A 12,218-nucleotide genomic window follows, 5' to 3' on the forward strand; every position below is an offset into this window, starting at 1 on the left:
TACCTGGTCCCTTGGGCACCTCGTGATCGCACTGGCCGATGTGCTTCTTCCATGTGGGCTTATTTGCTTCTGAGCTAGATGGCCGCTTGTTCACCTTCAAGCCTTTAAGACCCCAGACACTATCTCTTTTGATAGCCGGGCACCATCAGCTTTCTTCACCACATTTGCTTATGCACCCATTTGTCTTCAGCGATCCTATCATGGAGGTGTGCAGTCAATGATATGATTTTTTGTTCTTTGATGCCTGGTAACTGATCCCTTTGGGACCACTCGCTCACTCAGGCTGGTGTGTTCTTCCATGTGGACTTTGTTGCTTCTGAGCTAGATGGCCGCTTGTTTATCTTCAAGCCTTTAAGACCCCAGTCACTATCTCTTTTGATAGCCGGGCACCATCAGCTTTCTTCACCACATTTACTTGTTCACCCACTTTGGCTCCAGCCGTTGTGTCGGGAGAGTGAGCATCATAGAGTTCCAATTTAATAAAAGAAGGTATTCATGCATTGAGGGAGTGTTTGAGTAGAGGCCCAAGGTCCTTCCGCCACCTTAATACTTGACCTATAAATATAGACACATAGATCTATTTCCCCATCCTCCTATATATATTTGCATGTACATGTCTTTGTCTAGACCTCCATGAATGCCCTTTGACTCCTAGCTCTTTCCTCCATCTCCCTTGACTTTCCTCCTGCCCTACTACCATGCTTCATCGCCACCTGGGCTAGAGTATACCTCTTCTCTAAGCAACCTTACCCTTGATCATTTCCCACCAGGCCTGCCACTCCCACTTCTCTACCATTTGGGGTCCCATGTTTTTCCCTTGTCCCTGGGTTTGTTAACACCACTTCCTTACCCCCCCTACCCCCCACCCCAAGTCCCCCCAAAACTGTCGGTCCCGTTGTTTTTCCTCCAGATAGTTCATCCAGCCTGTCCTATTCAGACAGACCTGTGGAGTCACTAACATGCACGAAAACTAGACAGAGGAAAACAAAGCAACAGTATACAACCAGACAACAAAACAACAAAAACAAACCACTGACAAAGAACAGAATAAAACAGTTCACAAGAGAAAAGCTTGTAGTTAGTTCAGGGATCGTTTGCTGGCCCTTAGGAGCGTTTTCCAGTCCAGTCTGTTGGGGCACCACGCCCTGGCCCTGAAGTCCACTTTCAGCATTCCCTGGGGACCTTGCCACTCCATTCCCTTGCTGTTCCGCTGCACTCGCCCAGTGATTTGCCTCGGTGTGGTGGGATCAGGTCAGGTGCAATTCCCACACTGTGTCTCCGGTGCTGTCCCCTGTATCGCCCTTAGTCACTGAGGGGCATCATGTCTCATAGTGGGGCCAGCCATGTTGTTCTCTCTGTGGACTGGCTGCTCTACTCAGGAACATCATCATCACGGCCTGGTGGGCCAGGCTGTGCTCCACTCTCTCCTCCTGCCCCTTCATCTGCTCCCGTGTGCTCTGATCAAATATGTCCATCTCCCAGAGCTGCAGAGTCAATGTCGTCCTTTGGAAAAAATTCTTTTCGGGGGAGGGGCAGGAATCCACTTAATTTATGGTGCTGGGGCCAGCCTCCCAGACCTCTCCACCGGTTCCCTCCTCCACACCGGGATATTGCGTTCACACCTTGCGACACTGGGTTGAAGTCTGGTCCCACTTTCCCTGTGGAGATATAAACAATACCCTCCCCTTGGGTGGATTAATGCCCTATGACCCCACCAATCCTCACTCTTAAGGAACATTCTAGCTCTGCTTCTTCCAAGACATAACTGGTTTTCTCCTGGCAGTTCTTGGCAGATGCAGTATTCTCCCATGCATCAGTTCTCCTCCGTCTTCCATATTCCTTGTCCAGATTTCCTGCACATAAACGGGAATGGAAAATGCTAGGGCTTGGATCAGATGCACTTAACCCTCAAGTGGCATTACGGCTTTTTAACACTTTAAAGACCCCTTGGACAGCAGGCACTTTGCCTAATGCAACACAATGACTGATGCCTGATGGTCACTTCCGTGAGTGTTGATTGTGGAGCCAAGTGAAATGGAGTCGTTGGCCACCCACCTGTCACTGTGTTGTACTGTGTGGCTTGTTTGCTACGGCAGTACAGGCGCCTCTGGCATTGGTATTTCTAGTTCCAGCAGGATTCCCCATGGTGGGCAGATCTTAGCAGCGTGGTCAGACTGTCTACTTCTAAACACCTTGATCAGTGAAGACCTTCTAAGTCATTAAGTCATATATGTAGTTTATATGGATAGTAAGAAATAGATATAATCATATCTGTATCTATATATCTATATCTACTTATATACCCCCCTCTCTGTAATGTGTGTTTGCATGTGTGTGTGTATTCAGGAGCCCTGGTGGCATACTGATTATACATTGAGTTGCTAACCTCAAGGTCAGTTGTTTAAAACCACCAGCTGCTTACTGGGAGAAAGACGAGTCTTTCTACTCCAGTAAAGTGGCACAGTCTCAGAAACCCACAGGAGCAGCTCTGCCCTGCCCTGTGGGGTCGCTGTGAGTTGGTGAGATACATATCTATCTCTAAAAGACACAGAGCTGGATGGAGCGCATGTAAAAGGGATGGGCTAAGTGACCTAGAAAGAACTAGAGGTCAGGGAATTCTTCCAGTGGGTGTGGGAGTCCCTCCCCAAATGTCCTGAGAAGGGAAAAGGCTGGATGTGGCCGTTTGATTTTGGGTCGACTGTGTGCTTGCATTCAGCCTTGTGACTCTGGGATGCGGTGATAAGGTGATGCGGTGAAAAATGAGAACTTAGGAGCTCCACGCACTTTAGGCTCCGGGCTAGTGGGTGACTCACTCATGGGACAAAGACATATGCACACATTCTTTTCTAACTTGAAAAGAATATATATCCTCACAACGAGACTTGGGGTGGGGGGCTCTCCTGTCAACCATACACCCTGAAATAGAACCCCTTTATCTCCCTGATGGGTCTTGGAGCTCCAGGTAACTCTCAGGCCAATTCTTCCTGATCCCCCCAGGTGATGGATTCTATTCATTAATCGGGTTAGCACATCACCCCGGTGCGGCAGCCCGCATGACACTTGTCAGGCCGTAAGTACTGGGTAGCAGCAATCCTGGCAGAAGGATTGCTTGTGTGTGTGACTCACCCACTGAAATGGAAAGCCCCCGAGGATGGGGCCCCTGGCTGCTCGCTCCAGCTGCATCCCTATTGTTAGCTCCGTGCGCCTGCACATAATTGACTCTTCTGTGAATGTGTGAATGAAGAACTCTTGATAAGGAAGTGGGGAAGCTTTTCCTGGGACTCAGCAGGGAAGAGTCCCAGGAGCAGTTAATTTTATCTGCTGTGAACATAAAAAGGCAAGAGGGAGATCTTATGTCCTGGGAAGCGATCAAGTCCTACTCAGGCTGGCATTTCGGACTGGGAGAGGAAGACCGGATAGCGCAGCCCAGGCTATTGTGAGGAGTGAGCATTTAAGGGGGAAAGTTGAAAATCAATGAGGACATCTCCAAATATGAAAAGACATAACATAAAGTTTGGGCTGGTGTTCAAAAAACAGATACATTAAGCAAAATGGGGAGGAAAAGATGAACATTTTGACAATCCGAGGGCAAAGAAGTTTTATAAGCTCAAATGGAATAGCAGAGGGAAGATTTAAGAGACACAATGCATTGAAATGGGGAACAAATAAAAACTGAGTGTTAATGAGCATTGGAAACGTAATTGGATGGTGTGGGATCAACTGGGGACATTGTAATTATATTTGAAACAGGCATAAACATATATCCATGCATTGCTGCTGAATCGATTCTGACTCAGCACACTCTTAGGAGAGAACTCCTAAGACCCAGCAAGACAGACTCCTGTAACTCTCAACTTGACACAGCGCGGGGGTCTCCAGCCCCAGGTGCTAGGCAGCTGGTGTTACTCAGCTCAGTCTCCCGGGTGTCTCCCCCCAAAAGCTAACTTCTCGGGGTCGAGAGCACTTCATGGTGGGTCCTTTGCAAAGAGAATGGGCGGGTGGATTCACCCATGTCTCCACCTGCATCATTTCAGGGAATGGCACATCTCCCGTTTGGACATTTTCGGCCACCATGTGCTACACTACATGGCAAGCTTCAGAAGAGTAGTGTGTCTCAATGGGAAACAACTCTTGCTCGTCCTGCTGAAATCTGTTCATTGCTGAGTTTTAACGTTCTTGGATGACCCTAACACCCAACCACCAGCTTGGCTCGTGATTCTAGGAATCAGGCTTGATTGCTCCATCCCTCCTCTACTGCCACATCCAGTGTGTTAAACCCCATCCCGTGGGGGCTTAACAATCAATTTGCCTTTCAATGCAGCCACCTGGAAGGATGAACACAGCCTAGAGAGATAGCTTTTAACCAAAAGGTTTCTACATCTTCTCTTTGGGAAGTGCATAATGTAAGTGAACCTATTCTATTCTGTCTTGATTTTCTATGCTTCCACAAAGACAGTCTGCCCAGGACCCTCTGTGACTTCATCATCAGACATGAGCGCCTTCAGGTCAGCATGTTAGGCTGGCTTATGCATCTTAGCAATATTGTATGTGGCATTGGCATTCAGTTGGAATTTACTCAGATAAAATCGTAGTAGGTTAGGTGTTGGCTGCTAACTTCAAGGTCAGCGGTTTGGAACCACCAACCCTGCTCTGAAAGAGGGCTTTCCACTCCCGTTCAGATTTACAATCTCTGCTCTATAGGGTTGCTATGAGTTGGAATTGACTCGATGGCGATGAGTTTGGCCATCCAGGTGTTGGGGACTATGGTGATTCAGGAATCCAATATGTATCTGCCATGCAGGTGACCTTGGGTGGATTCCTGACCAAGGTAGGGTCATGCACAGTCACCACCTGTATGTCCGCAGAGGCTTGTGTAGGGCTATGCCCCTAAGCAGGTTTTAGAGGAGTTTCCAGACTAAGATGGATGCGGATATAAACCTGGTGAACCTCATGAAAATCAACCCGTGGATCACATTGCTCTCTACTCCACAAGCGACCGCAGGGATGGTGCTGAACTGGGTAACACCCATCCTGTGGTGCTTGCATCTGTCATGAGTCTATGGCAGCAACTAACAAGGGCAAATACCGACAACAAAATGCAAAGACGAAGCAGAGGGAAGTTGGTGTGGCAACACCACTAGTCCCATCCAGCTGCCTCTTCAGCACTAGACTCTGTTGAGTAGGTGTGGCCCAGAGGGGCTGAAGTGGTCAGGTAGACTAGGTGGGCCCTGTACAATGAAAGTTTGACTCTCCAAATGTAATAGGCCACACCCAACTGGTCAGCATGTTTCTCTCCCCTTTGCCCTTGAGTGTCACTCTGGTGCACACGTGTCTCTCCCCCATGTGTGCATCCTGTAGGAAAAAGCCGCCATATTGAATTTTGGAAAACAAGTTTTTGGTTCGTGTACCTCACTGGTGTTCTTGATTCACTTCTGCATCTGCCCCTTGTGCGGTTGAACATTGAGTCGTGGCGTGAATTTGATTCCACATCCAAAGAGTGATAACGAGCCAGTCTTCAGGGTTTCAGCTGGCTCGCCCATCAGTGAATTTGGACACTGGGATGATTTTGAGAGTTTGTTCTAGATTTTTCTCCCATTCTACCCAGGACATTCTTATGGGCTCCTTTCCACGCCCCCCCCCCACTCCCCAGCAGTAGTAGTGGTCACCAGGCAGGCATTACCTAGTTCTGGTCTCAGGGCCATGGGGACGGATGCCTGCATGGACCACTAGTCACATGTCTCGTTGTTGGTATGTGTCTTAGATTTTCCTCACTCATCTGTCCTCCAGACAAGACGAGACCAACCATTGCCCCTTAGAGAGCCACAGGCTCCGAAGACCCCAGCTGCGACTCACTGAAGTAGAATGTAGAACATTGTCTTTGTAAGATGCGTTATGCCAATTGACCTTGCTGTCCCCTGAGACTAGCAACTTGTTTCTTCCAGGTGTTTAGCTGTTTCTAGTGCATTTTCATGGCTGTATGCCCTGGATATTCCACCACATTCTGGGTGTCTTCACAGCAGGTGTAACTACCCACCAGTTGTACCTTCAACCCCTTAGGGCTTTCCCAGATGTTCAGCCTAGGATAGGCATTTGACTTGTCTGCTATTTAGTTTTTAATGACAAGGAGACCATTGTGACTGCCCACCACCTCATCTGTCCGTGTGTCAGGCTGGGGTGGATGGAGTGATACTCTAGGCTAGAAACCATGTTACTGGTATGGCAGGAGGGTTTCAGTGAAGCTTGCAGACAAAGACAGACCAAGGAGGGTCGCCTTCTGAAAAAAATGGGCCAGCAGAAACCTTCTGAAGAGCAGCAGAACACTGCCTGATGCTGTACTAGAGTACAAATCCCCCTGTAAGAAAGCAAGGAAAACACTACTGGGGACGGGCTCTCGCCGCAAAGGAGAGCTGATCATAGTAACACCGATGGGATAAAGTGGTCAGAACCTTCTCCTGCTGATGACCCAAACCACAATAAGGCAAAGAGCTGCAAACACTCTGTAATGGAACCAAGGAAGCACGGGGGTCAAGCTCGGACACCTGGAAGTCCCCAGAAAGGAAGTGGAGCTCCTGACGATTTCATACGTAGGATGACATCACATATGAAGGACGCCATCTTTAAAAGAATAGGAAAGAAAGAAAAGATCAAAGTCAAGGCCATGAGAACCCCTTTGCCATTCTCTCCTAGAAAGACCAAAAATAAAAAAACAACTAAAAGCCTCTCACTTCCCCAGTCACCTTGTAGACATGGGCGTGTGGCCCAATTAGGACCAGTGTCCAGGGGTGAGTCCTCCTGGATAAACGGGGAGTGATGGACACTGAATTCCACCATCCTCTTCCCCATGGTCTCAGCAGGTGCTCTCCATATACCTTGTGACCAAGAGGAGCCCACGAGGCTGCCCGAGATGCTCACTCACACCGCCCACTGCCAGCTTTACTGGTCTCCAAAGCAAGCTCGCTGCCATCCACTCGAGGCCACCTCATAGCGATCCTACAAGACAGAGCAGAACTGCCCTGCAAGTTTCCCAAGACTGTAACTGGTTTTATAACCAGTTCATTGGTCCTTTATCCACATATCACACAATTCAATAGTTCAATATCAAGAAGCATCTTACAATTGTTACTATAACCAATTTTAGATCACTTCCCCCACCCATGGTTAAATCACTTTTAAAATGTTGTGTAATCACCATCAGATCTAGTGCTTCCTCCCCCCTCCCACATACATTGTTTTCTCCCTCCGCCCCTCACCCTCCCTATTTCCCGCATGCCCCCACCTCCCCTATTACCCCTGCCATCAGTTCTTATGTCTGTGCATCTGCTCCTTCCGTGCTTCAGAAACTGGAAAACCCAACAGAAACCAGAGAAAATGAAAGAAAGTGGTAAGGATAAAATAATAACAATACGGGTTCGTTCCCCAGCATCTCCACCAAAAAAAATAATAATAATAACAATACTAAGATTAGAACACAAATAACAAGTAAAAAAGAAAAGGCCACTGCGAATATTTAAAAGGTTAGGGAAGAAATGTTTGTCATGGAACTAGCTAGAAATACTCGCACCTAAAATTTCAGGTTGGGTCAAGAGGAAGGTCAACTGACCAAGTATTGAGTTCAATTTAGCGTAATCACAATTACAGTGACCCCTGTCTGGCAGTATGGCTGTTCGAGCCCCTTGCCTCTGGCTAGTTGGGCTCTACCAACAACTGAATCTGACTAGGTCCTCTGCAGATGGGTTTGGGGCTGCCTCTGTCCTCCACAGCCTTCTACAAGTTGGGTGTCAGAAGACTGTAACTACAGGAGTAGAAAGCCTCATCTTTCTCCCTCAGAGGGGCTGGTGGTTTCAAACTGCTGACCCAGTGGATCACAGCTCAATGTATAGCCACTGCCCTTACTGGACCCAATCTCTTGTAGAGTCCTTTCTTTCTTTTTGAATAAAAAAAAAATCTTTTATTGGGGGCTCTGACAGCTCTCATAACATACCATACATCAGTATCAAGCATATTCGTACATCTGTTGCCATCATTTCTTATTATTTACTTTCTATTTGAGCCCTTACTATCAGTTCTGCTTTTTTCCCTCCCTCCTCCCTCCCACCCTCGTTACCCCTTGTTAAATAATAAGTTATAATTCTTTTCATAGCCCACAATGACCGCTGTCTCACTTCACCCACATTTCTGTTGTTCATCCCCCTGGGGGCGGGGAGGGGACACAGTGGAATTCAGCCATCTCTCCCCTTTTATCTAAAAGTACTTGCTCCTGGTTCACTGGTCCCAATTGTGTCATATGCCCATGTCTACAAGGGAGATGGAAAATGAGGGACTTCGGGTTTTGTTTTGATTTGGGGGCTTTCCAGTAGAGAATCGGAATTTTCCTTAGTGACATCACTGCATTCTCTGACCCCACAAAGACCCTCAAGCATAGTCTAAGAGGGCAGAGAAAATCAGCTGCAAACCTCTTGCAGTCCATATGGGAGAGACAGGTTCCGTTTCCGGCCTGTATAGCTGTCTGTCAGCAGAGGCGTGCATGTTGCCAGATACTGAAAGAGGTTCCAGCAGGCCTTCAAGACTAAGACCAGGAAGACGTGGCCATCAACACCTGCAAATCTGCCCATGAAAGTCCATGCATCCCAGTGATCTGACCAATCCCACAGGGCATGGGTCACTGGGAGTCATTGGCCATAACGGGTGGCCTGATTGATACCCATGAGGCTCAAGAATTTTTACCGCTAAGGCCACCACTGACCTGACAGCCTGACTCACCTGGGCCAGGCCTCACCTTCGGCCTGGGCTCCTCTCTCTTCCCTGGAAACGCAGAGAAGCCAAGGTCGCTCCTTCTCCTTTTCTTCCCCTTATCGTCTCTGTTTTTCTTTTCAGTGTCTTGTGCGAAAGTATATTTAAAATCTGGGCATACCGTAGAAACATAAGGTAAGAAAAACAAACAAATGAATACATTAAATTCCACTAGACTCCCACAAGAAGTAGCCTATCAAACGGTGCCACACGTGTCTTCCCACCCTTTTCTCCTAACTACATGAGTGGACCGCAGGCCTTTTAGAGGGGTGAGGGGAGAGCCGAAGTAGCAACGGGCCTTTTTAAAAATGCAATATTGCCGCGCCAATATTTCCCCCTTTTCACGTATTCAAGCGACATTCAACTGTGATATTAAATCAATAAAAATCTTATTTGAACACAGATCTTGGAAAATTTCATATATCCTATTGTGAAACTGTATCAGAATCTCTGCTCTTAACACCCCTGGGATTCGGGCTGTTTCTTATTTTTGCTCCCGGCAAACTAGAGCTTCGAACCAGCTCTAAAGGGTCCGTCCCAGGCAAGAGAAGCAAGGGAACTGTTTGTGGCCACAGAAATCAAATTGCTTGCAAGGTGGATTTTGACCTGAGCAGAAAAACAGGTAGTGGTCCCCTGCTCAGAGTGGGTGGCCAACCCACTTTCAAAGCTAAAAGCAGGGGTGCCATCTTTGAATGGTACCCCACTCACTGCCTGGGCACTACTCTCAGTGAAATACCACGCAAAAGAGATGGGACTGCTGTCCACCTCTGCCAATGCCCTTGTTTCTGCCTGTCATGATGAGCCATGTGGAACCCTTTGATGCCCTACTATAGAGAAACAATACTTTGATGAAGTCCTCTGGTCCAATTTGATTTACATAGAATAGATACATGGTGTATTCCACAGAGTTAAAAGATAATGGAAATTTTGCATGAACATCAGGAAGCTCATATATTTATATGCTATTGATACATATTGCCTAACTTTTATAAGAAGGTCAAGTATGAGATTCATTGAAAGCAGTTATCTTCAGGAGGATGAGCCCAGTGGATACTTGTCAATACAGGAAGTCCCAGGTTAGAAACAAGAGGGAACGAATACACAGAGTCGCTCTACCAAATAGAAGTAGTCAACCTTCCCCCCTTTCACACAGTAGCATGTAAGCAAGAATTGATGGTACTGGAAGAAGGAGTTCAAGCTACAGGGAAAGAATTAGCCAAAAACAAGACTCCAGGAAGTGATGATACGCCAATTGAAATGTTTCAGTAGGCTGATGAAATGCCGGAAGCACTTGCTGGTCTACGCCAAGAAATTTGGAAGACAGCTTCTTGGCCACTTAACTGGAAGAGCTCCCTATTTGTACCCATTCCCAAGAAAAGTGGCCCAACCGAACACTCAAATTCTAGAACGATAGCATCAGTATCACATGCAAGTAAAATGTTTGCTGAAGATCCTCCCACACTGGCTACAGCAATGGCACATTGACAGGGAGCTGCCAAGGACTCAGGCCAGATTCTGAAGTACAAAGTACGTGAGATGAAGTCTCAGCATCCTTGCCTCTAAGGAGCATGGCTGTACTCCTTCCAAAATAGATCCGTTTGTTCTTTTGGCAGTCCATGGTACTTTCAGTAGTCTTCTCCAGCACCAAATGCTCCAAATGCTGTCATTCTTCAGTCTTCCTTATTCGGTGTCCTACTTTTGCATGCCTAGGAGGTGATTGAAAATACCAGGGTTTGGGTCAGATGCATCTTAGTCCTCAAAGTAAAATCCTCGCTTCTCAATACTCTCAAGAGGTCTTGTGCAACAAGTTTACCCAACTTAATGCGTCTTTTTGATCTCTTGGCTGTTGCTCCCATGAGCATTGATTGTGGAGCCAAGCCAGACAAAATCTTTGACCACTTCAATCTTTTGTCTGCTTATTGGTCTAGTTGTGAGGGTGTTTGTTTTCTCTACACTGAGTTGCAATACATACTGAAGGCTGCCGTCCCTGACTTTCATCAGTAAGTTCTTCGAGTTCTCCTCCCTTACTGCAAGCAAGGTTGTAGCAGCTGCATATCGCAGGTTGTTAATAAAGCCTTCCTCCAATCCTGATATCCTGTTTTTCTTCATATAATCCAGCTTCTCTGATTAATTAATGTTCAGCATACACATTAAGTAAGTGTGCTGAGAGGCTACAACCCTTACACACACCTTTGCTAATCGTGAACCATGTGATATTCCCTTGTTTGGTCCCCATAACTACCTCTTGGTCCATGTACAAGTTCCACACAATGAAGTATCCTCCATTCTTCTCAATGCTGTCCATAGTTTGTTATGGTCCACACAGTTATATGCCTTAGCATAGTCAACGAAACACAAGTAAACATCTTGCTGGTAGTCTCTGCTTTGAGCCAAGATCCATCTGCCATCAGCAATGATATCCCCTGTTCCACGTCCTCTTCTGAGTGTGGCCTGAACTTCTGGCAGCTCTTTATCAATGTACCACGGCAACTATTGTTAGATGATCATCAGCAAAATCTTTCTTGCTTGTGATGTTAATGATGTTGTTCTGTTATATGAGCATTCTGTTGGGTCACCTTTCTTTGGAATGGATACAACTATGGATGGATCTCTTCCAGTCAATGGCCAAGTAGCATTCTTCCAAACTTCCTGGCATAGACCAGGGAGTATTTCCAGTGCTTCGTTTCGTTAGCTTGCTGAAACATTTCAGTTTGTATTTTGCTACTTCCTAGAGCCTTGGTTTTAACGAATGCTGCCAGTGTACCTTGAACTTCTTTTTCCAGTTCTGTTGGGTTTTTGCTCATAAGCTACCTCTCAAAATGCTTGGATATGAACTACCGTGTATACTCAAATATAAGCCAACCCGAGTTTAAGCCCAAGTACCAAATTATTACCTGGGAAACCAGAAAAACTGATTGACTTGAGTATAAGCGTAGGGTGGAAAATGCAGAAGCTATTGGTGAGTTTCAATAATCAAAACAAATAAAAATAAAATTACTAAAAATTGAGACATCAGTGGGGTAATTAAATATTTATTTTAAATAAAAACCTAAATAAAGGGACAACAAGTCATTTAGAATTAGTAAACCAGCAGAGTAGTGGTAAATACGTTCAACAAAAACAATAAGGTATCAACAATGATACCTTAAGAGTACTATTCCCTGAGCTCAATCAGCAACCAAGCTAAAATGTAAATCCTTCAAAACTGGATTCCTCATCATCATCTGTATCCCAACACAGCTTCAGCTGGTGGGAGGTCATCATAGACGCTGTCCTCGCTGGGGTACCACTGACCCGTGTATAAGCCGAAACCATTTTTCAGCACATTTTTTGTGCTGAAAAACTCAACTTATACACTAGTATATACGGTAGTCCTTTTTGGTACAGTGATTTTGTTTTGTTTTGTTATGCTTTCCATTGTCTTTTGA

At 46.3% G+C, this 12,218-nt stretch overlaps 1 protein-coding gene across 2 annotated transcripts in view; it reads left to right on the top strand.

Annotated features, from left to right (window-relative positions):
* Nucleotides 1-12,218, top strand: part of LARGE1 (LARGE xylosyl- and glucuronyltransferase 1) — a 646,479-nt gene that overhangs the window by 325,948 nt on the left and 308,313 nt on the right. The window lies entirely within an intron of this gene.

The sequence above is a fragment of the Tenrec ecaudatus genome, chromosome 6 (genome assembly GCF_050624435.1).
Source record: "Tenrec ecaudatus isolate mTenEca1 chromosome 6, mTenEca1.hap1, whole genome shotgun sequence".
NCBI classification, from domain to species: domain Eukaryota; kingdom Metazoa; phylum Chordata; class Mammalia; order Afrosoricida; family Tenrecidae; genus Tenrec; species Tenrec ecaudatus.